Below are 12,121 nucleotides of genomic sequence, written 5' to 3' on the forward strand. Positions count from 1 at the left end.
CTAAATACGGTGTTAGGGGAGAGGACCAAAGGATGCATTATCAGCTTTGAAACTTCTTCTGATTGGTTGGTAGTGAGGTAGTATTGCTGAGTCCAAGCTCATGCCATAGGACAGGCCAATAAATTGAGAGGTGAGGTGTTGGGGCAAGGAACTGCAACTTTATTTGGAAAGCCAGCAGATTGGGAAGACAGTGGACTAATGTTCCAAAGAACCCTCTTGCCTGAGTTAGAATTCAGGCTTATTTTATACTAAAAGTGGAGGGGGTGTGGCTGGATGTGGCAAAGTTCTTGGTGCAGGAATTCTTGGTTCTTGTAGCTGTCCACACAGTTCTGTAAGCCTCCAGCAAGACAAATGGTATTCTCTGTGCTGCAACTTAAAGGTCAGAGCCTTGAGGATAGGTTTTTATGTATATTTCAAGCTATAGGCAACATTCTTTATAAAGGTGCAGACCAAGCATGATTAAGGTTCAGGGGTTAGAGCTAAAGGACTAGATCCACTATGGAGTCAGGTTTGTTCCTTTCTGTTACAGGAACAGGGAGATGTTTTCGGAATCTCAACTTTCTGGTTCCAGCCCCTCTGGGATCTACGTGCTTGTGGTCGCATCCAGTCACCATCCTCCACTTGGGTGGGGTCCTAGTTTCTATTGAACAATTCAGAGATTGTTATCTATATTCCTTCAGGAGGAACTAGGAGTCCTAGGACTCTGGTGTTCTAATCATTAACTGCCTCAGTCTGCTCTGTGGAACTGGGGGAAGGCCTAGGAGACTAAAGCCTTTCTTTCCCCTACAAACAAGAAATGGCGGGGGGTGGGGGGTGGGGATGGGGTGGCTTTTGTACCCAGTGAGTCCCCAAAGGGTCCTGCTCAGTTTCAGTCCACTCCTTTTCTTTGATATTCCTCAATCCTGAGGGACATGAAAGAGAATAAAAGTTCAAATAGAGAGATCAATCATAAACTCAGTAACGCAACTTGAATTTAGGGACTCAGTTTCATTAGTGGTCTGAGAATAGAAGGTTGGTAAGACTTAGTTTCATGGTGCACAAGCTTCTGAGCTAACTTAGGGTCATGTGAGGCTATAAGTGCTAGATACCATCTAATGAACTCATACTGGCAAGCAAGAAGGACTTTCTTCCCTGGTATAGTCAGGGAAGTCTTTGCAGAAGAGGTGGGATTTGAACTGAACATTAATGAATTAGGCAGGCTAGTGGTTCTCAATGCATTTTAAAGAAATATATGTGCTGGACTTTACTCTCAAAGTGGGGATCTACTTGGCGAATTCTTCTTTTTCTTTTTTTTTAAAGTTTCACATGTGATTGAGTAAGGTGATCAGTGTTGAGAATTATTGGGTTTGCCAGGCAGAGAGAAGACAGAAGTCATTTTGGATGGAGGAAGCAGCTTTAACCAAAGAGGAAAACACAGAGCTTTCATCCTGGAAGGACAGGTAAGAAAAAATGTAGACTAATTTTCTGTATGTATTAGTGCTTGAAAGATAGCCTAGAAGTTCATGCTACTGGGGTAGGGGGGGATGACATTGATGATTTTATGAGGAAGGGAGAAGTTCTAGGCAATATAAAAGTGTTTCTACAGCATACACTTGCTCTGCCTAGAATTGACAGAATTAGACTTGGAAGAGGTATGTTACTTTCCTGGGTCCACAAGTGTCTCTTTCGCAAATTGCAGGTGAAGCTAAAACTAAATGTCATGTCGAATCCTGCCCCAGAATGATTGGCAGTGATGACACCCATTGTTTTGACCCCACGATCTCTAAAAGACGTTCACAAAAATGAGCCTGATGTTGTTATGTTTCCCCAAATTGCAACTGTCTGATCATGTCTAGGGAGAGGTAGTGAATTTTTATGGAAGTACAAGTAAAGGTGTTGGAAGAGAAAGAAAGAAGGGACCAGTGTAAGAGATACAGCAAAGGAAGAAACAGAGGACTATTGTCAAGTGAATTGGGAAGCAGGCAACCAGGGTAGTATGTAAGGAATTCTTAAGAAAAATAAGGGGTTTTGATTTGCAGAGAAGCTGCCTTGAAAAGCCTGAAGAGTCTCACAAGATAGAAGCACTCGGCTTGTTGTGTGTGTTGGTAAGCTTCCTCAAGAGGTAATGGGATGGGAATGTATAAACAGATGGTGGAAATCAAGGTATAACGTTGTAGGATTCCAGGTACTGGGCTTCCCCCATGGCTCCGTGGTAAAGAATCCGCTTGCCAATGCAGGAGATGCAGGTTTGATCCCTGGGTTGGGAAGAACCCCTGGACAAGGAAATGGCAATGCGCTCCAGTATTCTTACCTGGGAAATCCCATGGACAGAAGAGCCTGGCGGGCTACAGTCCATGAGGTCTCAAAAGAGTTATACACAACTTAGCAACTAAACAACAATACAATTCCAGGTAGTATTAAGTGCTTAAACATAGGGTCAGCCATTACCTTTGCAAAAGGCCATTAATAACAGGACTGCAACAACAGCCCTGCTTACGATCATTATACCTTTTGTTTACATAAGGTCAGGAATTAAACTTCTTTTGAATGCTACATAAAACCTAGCATAATTTGTGGCTGTAGAAGTTCTGATGAAAAATATATTACTTAAGGCTTCTTATCTCCTTTAACCTAGTGGCACAAATGAATTATCTTAAAGAAAATGCATGTTATACTTCCAGAACATCATCTTTCCCACCTTAAAATGAAAAGCATCTTTTTAAAGTGCTGTCCACTATTATTCAGGATATAGCTTAATGCTCTATTCTCTCTGGAGTCAAGGAAATCCCCTTGAGACTAGTGAGATGCTTGACGATATCCGTGAGCTCTGCAAGAACTCCTGACAAATAAGTCCTTCGAGAGATAAATGCGATAATAGAAAAATAGAAGAAGGCAGCTTAATAGCTACTCGAAAAAATATAGAGAGTTCCCATTAGGAGGCTGCTGAGCAAAAGGTCTTCACTGCTGTTGAGAATAAGAAAAAAATGATCTTAAATTTAACAGTTATGTCCAGAATGACCCTCAGGAAGATGTAATAAAGTATTTTCTAAGTAAATTTCTGAAAAATGCCATCTTTTCTGGGGTTGGTGTAAAACTGGGCCTCTAGCAGTTTCACCTTAGTCCTCTTATCAGTTTTCTTTCTGAGCCATCTGCTAGACCGTGAGCATCATGAGGTCAGGTGGGTTGTTGTCGCCATTTCTGTGATTGTCATCACCACATCCCTGGGATCAAGCACAGTGCCTGGCTCAGGGTAGGCTCTCACTGAGCAATTGATTAAAGAAAGAAATAGATTCGATTACCTACTGCCTGAGAGTATTACATAGCTTACTTTTTATTTATGAAAGTAAAGAAGTAGCCCAAAGGAAAACCACCGGCACCGCCAATCTCCCCACATAATATGCAGTTTGGCAGGTAAAGAAGAACCTCGGACCGCAATGAAGAGGCATGAGAATGGAAATGCAATAGGCTTGGAAAAGGACCACAAATGTTCAGGCAGATATTGAGTTCAGCCAGCACAAGATTAGAGCAATAAATTGAATATATTTATTGCTTAAATGAACAACAAATGGGAATCTGAGATAAGCTGATATTCAAACTCACTTAGACTTTGTACTTACCCGAATGAACACATTGCAAATGGCCTCGGGGTTACAGTTCTTTTGAACTTTTCACATTATTATTCTGATACATGGTGGGCCTGAAATACCACAATAGTTTGATGATTATGCCAGAAAAGCAAGCAAGGTGGATACACAGGAAGGGAGATTACCTTCTTTCTTCCTGACTGCACTTTACAGAAGACCAGCTTTTTTTTTTTTTAATGGAAAAAAAAAATCTAAAAAGAAATTTTCCAAAAAGCAAAAAGAAGGTTGGTAGAAAAAAAAAGCAAAAGTGCAAAAATAATACAAAACTTGGAAGAAGCAGAAGAAAAAAGATTAAGGACTAGCAAAGGAAACGAGAGCATGGGTATGAATAAAGACTCTAGGACCTTAGAAGTAAAAGAGGAGGACTCTTGAAGTTTTATCTCCAAAAATAGTGAAAACATAACTGAAGAGCAAAGGTCTTTGGGAAATCTTAGACTAGAAAGAGAAACCATATATAAGTCTTGTAAGTACAGCTTGGTGTATTATATTCACATTGGGACAGCAATACAGATTTCCTATGAATCATTCTTTCTTGAGAATTATTATCTCTAAGTAGGCACAACTCAATTATGAATATGACTTAGAAAGCTGTGCGTGTCACAGCTAACTCTGACAACCCCACCCCCATCCAAATCCTTCCCACCACCTCCAGAGGGTGGACAAACGAAGCGGCACAGACGCCAATTTCCAACAATTTCTTTGTCACCACTTAGTCTGTCTCCTCAGTTTTAATCATGGACATGAGCCCTTTGTTCACCTCCATTTTCTACCATTCATAGGGTGTTGGCTTTTACCTCAGGCAATTTATTTTTCATAAACCGAACAAATATAATAAGGCACCGGCATCACTAGTCTCTGAAGAACCTAAACCAGCGGAAAAATTCCATCCAGAATATCAAAAAATCTCTATTGCTTTATTGCTGCATGCTCAGCATTTACCATCAATGAGTGCTATTTCTTTTTCTATTTTTTTGTCTTGTTTAAACATAGGTGTGTTGCTTTCTAATCCTCTTCCTGCTCATAATGTTTCAGCTACCTTTGGAAGGACAGATCCCTTCTTAGAGTGGACCTTGGCATGGTGACAATGGGAATGGAAACACACAGGGCCTAGTAAAATGGGGCATTAGGGTCCAGGCCCCCCATCTGCCTCTCTCTGCTTTGATGGGCACCGGCACTTTCAGCCTACACAACGTGGCTTCCTCCTTCCTGTTTCCAGGGTAGACTCTTCCTCGATGTCTCCGTTCCAGTACTCGACAATGCAAATGGCAAGGCCCTATGCCTTTACTTCTCTAAGGTGAGAAGGTTTGAACTATGGCTCTCCATCTCTGCCCACACAGCCCACGTGCTGGGAGGGGAGGCACGTTCTATACTGAGCAGCTGTGAACGGGGGAAAAGCGACTGGCATCTCTTCTATGACACAATTCGTTACTGTCTCCCACTCGATTATGATCCGTATGAATAATGAGGACACTTCAGTTTCTTTTTGCTGTTAGCCTTAACAGTGAATGCAATCATCTACCAAAGCAGTTATCCAACAGATTCTGTGAAAATTAGTATCTGATTTTCCTACCTTTGGTGACTCATTTAAGAAAAAGAGCTCTGGGAACATCAACGGGGTTAATTGTTTCAGGTTTACACAGAGCAAAAGATCTTGGTATAAAGACAGAACAAAGTCCAGTGTAACCACTTAGAAGGGGACCCTGGAAAATATCCAAAATGGTGAGGTTTGTGTATCCCTCTTTGGGACTTTGCTCCCATTTCCTTGCAAGTTATTATAATGACCTCCATTTGCACAGTTCCTTATAGTTGACCAACATTTTGACATGGCTTATCTCACTTCATGCTCACAGACACCGTGAGAAGGTCAGCAATACCACCGTCAATCCCATTTTACAATGGAAGAAACTGGGCTGATTCAGCTGATATTATAGAGTGAAGACCATGTGCCATGTCCAGTGAAGACACACTGATGAACATACACACTTCCTACCTTCAGGGAGGCTGGTAGAGAACACTGATCTCAAACAGGAAGCGGCAACATGGCCCTAGACTATGAGGGCTCGAAATAGGATCAATGACTAGAAAGAGGTTTCAGCAGGAGCTGATACCTGATTTGTATAGGATCAGGTTGGTCCTAGCCCCAACTCATTCTTATTCAACCTCTTCAAGAGGAGATCTAGCAACTCAAGTGAATTTTCAATGGTGAGATTTCAGAACTTATAACCAAACCAAAAGAGATGCTTTGAACAGGTGATGTGTGGGGAAGTTTGGACTCGGAGGTTTCATCTTGCAGTCACCCGATTAGATGGGCCTCCTTCCAGAGGTCAAGACCAGCCTCCAGGACACTTCTGAGTAGGCCTGTCTGGAAACTGTAGCCTCCTCCGCAGAGGCAGAGCACAGGGTAACTCTTCCTGACTTCCGTCTTCAATGGGGAAATATACATATAGACCACATATACCCATGTGCCCTTTCAGAGGTGACAGCCAGGAAAATTATGTCAAAATTGTTCAACCACCAAGATGCAGTCTAATAAACCCAAGCCAAGAAGTATTACTATCGATTGTTTGTGGTCAGAGGTTCTACCCAGAACGTTTCCTGCTTCATCTATCTCCCTGGAAAAGAGGCAGAGTCTAAGGATTCCACATGTCCCCCAAGACACTCATGCAGAGGCGGCTGATCCCCTCAAGGTGGTAAACAAAATCTCCAGAATTTTTGCCCCAAGAGGCTAGTCCAGTATCTCCAAGGATAGTCATTACTGCCATGGAGCACCTGTGTTTTTTCTCTCAGACACAAGAGAAAATTTAAATTATTTTGAGGAAAAATAAAATACCATGTTCAGCCACACTAACCTCCTCCCCCATTTAAAACCATCTTGGATAGCAAAATGCGTGAGATAAGTGTTAAATAATTTTCAAAGATGTTATTCCTAGAAATAGTACAGAAGTGCTTCCTCATGTGGCCTGCATGGTGGCCAGGGGTCTGCAGGCTGTCCTGGATCCAGGCCTAGGAAGTGACTCAGACATGGCAAAGAAGCCACGTTGTTGAAGAATATCCCAGGGCTGGATTGGGGAATGGCACAGATTCGATGATGATATAAATTCTGCTCTTGTGCACATATTGTTTTGCAAAATCCAGGCATGAGATCATTTGGCCTGAATGTTTTCCCTGAGGGTTTCTCACAGACAAACACAGTTATCTGAATTGAGTTAGACCAGGGGAAAGGCATTTTGGAAATTATCTGATTGTGCATGTGGACATTAAACATTTCTCATTCAGGGCAAAAATCAAAGGTTTTCCAAAGGCCCCATGAAAGAGAAACCCACAGATTCTCTAACCATTTCTTTTTCTACTACTTGATGGAAAAGAATTAAACCACTCTCTCCAAAGGGTGGGCAAGAAGCTGTTGCTGTTGTTTCGGCTGCATTTATTAGATTTGGTGGGTAGATATTTCTGTTTTTGTTTTTATTTTTCTTCTTGTTGTTGTTAGTTTTTTTTAGACTATTCAGGAGAACAAAAACCCCTAAGACTGCTCAGAGTTTTAAGTGAAATCTTCTATCGCAATTGAGAGATCATCAATACTGCTAGTCTTAGATCTGCTGCACTGCCTCTCTGCAGAAGAGAATGGTTTTCTGAGCACATCACACCTCTGCAGGGCTTCTGACCACCTGCATCAGAATCGCCCTTTGGGGAGCCCAGTTAAACTGAAGACTCCTGGACTCTAGCCTTAGATCAGATCAGATCAGTTGCTCAGTCATGTCCGACTCTTTGTGACCCCATGAATCGCAGCACGCCAGGCCTCCCTGTCCATCACCAACTCCCGGAGTTCACTCAGACTCTCGTCCATCGAGTCAGTGATGCCATCCAGCCACCTCCTCCTCTGTCGTCCCCTTCTCCTCCTGCCCCTAATCCCTCCCAGCATCAGAGTCTTTTCCAATGAGTCAACTCTTCACATGAGGTGGCCAAAGTACTGGAGTTTCAGCTTTAGCATCATTCCTTCCAAAGAAATCCCAGGGCTGATCTCCTTCAGAATGGACTGGTTGGATCTCCTTGCAGTCCAAGGGACTCTCAAGAGTCTTCTCCAACACCACAGTTCAAAAGCATCCATTCTTCGGCACTCAGCCTTCTTCACAGTCCAACTCTCACATCCATACATGACCACAGGAAAAACCATAGCCTTGATTAGATGAACCTTTGTTGGCAAAGTAATGTCTCTGCTTTTGAATATGCTGTCTAGGTTGGTCATAACTTTCCTTCCAAGGAGTAAGCGTCTTTTAATTTCATGGCTGCAGTCACCATCTGTAGTGATTTTGGAGCCCAGAAAAATAAAGTCTGACACTGTTTCCCCATCTATTTCCCATGAAGTGATGGGACTGGATGCCATGATCTTCGTTTCATTAGGTTTGGGGCTGAACCCGGGAATCTACAGATGGTTCCGATGTCTGCCATACTTGGGATCCATAGGACGTTTTTTTTTCTTTTAAAATTTTAATTTTCAGGTTCAAAAAAATTGAAGTATAGTTTATTTACAATGTTAATTATTGCTGTACAGCAAAGTTATACATATATTAATGTATATATTCTTAATATTCTTTTCCATTATGGTTTATCATAGACTATTGAATATTGTTCTCTGTGCTATACAGTAGCACAAAACCTCTGACTGCCAAAGAAAGTGGTCATTTTCTCTCTTTCCCACATCCTTTGCTTGATTCTGCTCAAAAAAAAATTTTTTTTTAATGTACTATCTTTCTAAAGCTAAAATGTTAGCACTCATCAGAAAGGTAGGGGATATTCTGCCCTCTTAACAGTGTGAAACACCAAAAGACAAGAAAGACTCTAAATTCTAATTGGTTTTAAATTTCTTGAGTGAAAAGAGAGGAACAGGCATCCTAAAGCAGACCTGCAGGATACAGAGGGAAGGAGCCCATGTCCAATGAGGGGAGGCCTGCAAAGGAGGCCAAGGAGGCAGGTTTTATCTTTTCTTTCATCTGCAGAATGTTCAGAGTCAACTTATACAATGAAGAGACGTGCTTATGAAGGACAGATTCATACAGACTCAAAAACAGAGTATTCCTCATTAGGGAGGAAGATACAAGCACATTTTACAAAATTCTGAAAGAATGGATAGGGAAAGAATATGTACCTCAAAATTCAGAACACTGGAAATGGGGAATATTCACTCAAGTGTGAAAAAAATATTGGGGTTTATATAAAAGAATACTGAAGAACTCAACTGCTAGTAAACTTAAGGCACTTCCTATTCCAAGGAACACTCTAGGTTGGGAGTAGGATATAGATTTAGGAAATATTTTAAAAAATACGTATGGGCTTCCCTCATAGCTCAGTTGGTAAAGAATCCGCCTGCAATGCAGGAGACCCTGGTTTGAGGCCTGGGTTGGGAAGATCCACTGGAGAAGGGATAGGCTACCTCCTCCAGTATTCTTGGGCTTCCCTTGTGGCTCAGCTGGTACAGAATCTGCCTGCAATGTGGAAGACCTGGGAAGATCCCATGGAAAAGGGAAAGGCTACCCACTCCATTATTCTGGCCTGGAGAATTCCATGGACTATAGTCCGTGGGGTCACAAAAAGTAGGACATGATTGAGTGACTTTCACAAAGAAACTTATGGATTACAGAACTACTTAGGTTTTTAAGGAACCTAGTGATATTTGAGATGCATGTCCCAATTTTGAAGCTGATTTCCTTGGAGAACACTTGAGGTATTCCTGCAGTTCTCTTGTGGTCACAGGTCAAAATATGGTATTTCTAGAGTTTTCATGTCCTGAGTTCTTTGGGTTATATATCTACTATTTGGCAGCAGCAAAATAACAGTAACTGATTTTCAATTCTATTTCTCCTGCTTACTAGCTGTGGAATGCTGGGTAAGTTATTTTATTGATACTTTTCTGGGCCTTGGCTTCCTCATCTATAAAATTAAGACATATATATGTGTATATATATATATATATATATACACATACTTAGTCATGTTCACAAACATGATCATATTTCATTGTTATGATAATTCTAAGTATTCTTGCAGTAGATAGGTACTCAGTGAATGCTTCTGAATGGTAACATTTCAGGCTGACTTCTGAGTAAACCATGTGTTCTATATCTGACCACGCAATAGCAGAATGTCCACATCAGAATGTCCACACTAAAAATATATGGGGAATAAAATGAATGAATATATTTATCCATTAACCAATTAAAAGTACAATGTCACTTATCTCTGAGCTTTAAAAATAACTTATGATAAATGCTTTGACTTTGGTTAAAAAAAAAAAGCACCTTATTGAATGAAAAATGCTAAGTATTTGCATTTGAGAGTCCACGTCCACTAGATAAGGCTGAGTGGCAGCTGTGTCAAAGGTTCCTTCCTCTCTCCTCTTCCTTTTGCGGAGATGAGGGGCAATTAGAATTCCTCTTCAGGACAGGTAGCACCAAACCCTGAGATCTGGATCCTGAGAGAAAAACCAGGACTTAGATGCTTAGGTTGACTGCCTGGCGGTGCTCATAAATTATGGATGGCACGATTAATTCTTTTCTATTCTGAATACACGTTATCTCTCTGTTCCCAAATGCAACTTTGTACTTTATATTTTGCTCCTCACATGGTTCTAATGGAAAATTAAATAATTTATATTTCTATGAAAACTTTTCTGACTGTAGAAAATGCCATTGTGTAAACAGCTTTTTTTCAGGCAATTAATAGTATCCCAAAAAAGATTTCAAGTGGCATATTCACACTCACCCGTCATCTGAGTAAGCAACAGAAAGCAGATGTTTGGCTGCGTAGACAGACCATTCTCCTGTAGCCACTAAAAGGCCACACTGAATTCAGCTCATTAGCCTACTGTAAGTCTGAAAGGTGTCAGGTGTAGGATGTTCTTTTTTCTTCAGAGGTACATCAGTGCTAGCTTAGGACCTACCTGGCAGTTTGATCTTCTTTGTACCAATTTCCTACAAGTTTCACTATAAGAGCATTATTGTTGCAATTTTCCCCCAACTAATAGTTTATTTTTTCCAGTGTAACATTGGAAAGAGGACACCATTTAAAGGACACCATTCTCTATTTCTAACTAAATCATCTCTCATGAAAGTTTTCTTCTAAAACATCACTGGTGGCAAATATTTCTTTGTCACTTAACACTTTCTAATGTTCAGTTTTTCCTTTGATCTCCACATCAAACCCATGAGAGGCAGGGCAAGAATTATTATCCCTGTTTTGCAGATTAGGAAACTGAAGTCAGAAAGTTTTGACAGGACATAAAAAGACTTGTTCATTTTTCATGCCAGGAAAATACCTTCTTTCAATGACAAAACATCTGTGCTGGCTTCCTATGATTTTCTTGAATTCTAAATTATTACCCACAAGAAATTCCAAAGAAGTCAAATCCATAGTCCATGTTCTCATATAGTTAAACCCAGGTGCAACAAATACTATTTCAAAGAAGATATGAGAGTAATGGAGGTAAGCTGTACTAATTGCTTTTTAGGTACCAGGTTCTATATTAAGTACATCGTGTGTTTTCTCTCATTTAATCCTCCAACATGCCTAAGCAGAGAGGAACTATTACTGTTTCTATTTTATAGATGAAGGAGATGGAGTGACTTTTCCAGAGTTAGAGGAATAATATTGTTGAATCCAGTAACCAACCCCTCTCAGTCTGATTCCAAGTTCAGTGCATTCTACAAAGTGAATTCTTTGTCTCTGCTGATGAAAAAACAGAAAGGTGTTTGTAGATCTGTCTGCAGCGAATTGTCGTATATCATGTCTCCATCATGTCTTTGTCAAAAAAGCCTGAGTACCTCGTTGCGGTTGCAAATGCAAAATAGTACAGCCGTTGAAAAATAGTTCGTCAATTTCTGTAAAGGTAAACCCGCACTTAACATGTGCTGCCACAATCTCACTCCTGGCTGTTTACCCAAAAGACATGAAAACATTTCTGTACCAAGACCTAAGTAGGAGTACTCACAGCAGCATCATTCATAATAGCCCCAAACTGGAAGCAACCTAAATGTCTATTAACTGGCGAATGGATAAACTGTGGTATATCCATACAATGGAACAGCAATAGAAAGGAAAACCTATCGATAGACACAGTTGTTGTTGTTGCTAAGTCACTTCAGTCGTGTCTGGCTCTGTGTGACCCCATAGACCGCAGCCCGCCAGGCTCCCCCGTCCCTGGGACTCTCCAGGCAAGAACACTGGAGTGGGTTGCCATTTCCTTCTCCAATGCATGAAAGTGAAAAGTGAAAGTGAAGTCGCTCAGTCGTGTCCAACTCTTTGCGACCCCATGGACTGCAGCCTACGAGGCTCCTCTGCCCGTGGGATTTTCCAGGCAAGAGTACTGGAGTGGGGTGCCATCGCCTTCTCCAATAGACACAGTAGGATTAGATGAATCTCGAAAGCATCATGCTAAATAAAAGAAGCCAGACACAGAAAACCACATTCCATATGATTCTATTTACATGGAATTCTAGGAACAAAAC

Source organism: Bos javanicus, chromosome 10 (genome assembly GCF_032452875.1).
Source record: "Bos javanicus breed banteng chromosome 10, ARS-OSU_banteng_1.0, whole genome shotgun sequence".
NCBI classification, from domain to species: domain Eukaryota; kingdom Metazoa; phylum Chordata; class Mammalia; order Artiodactyla; family Bovidae; genus Bos; species Bos javanicus.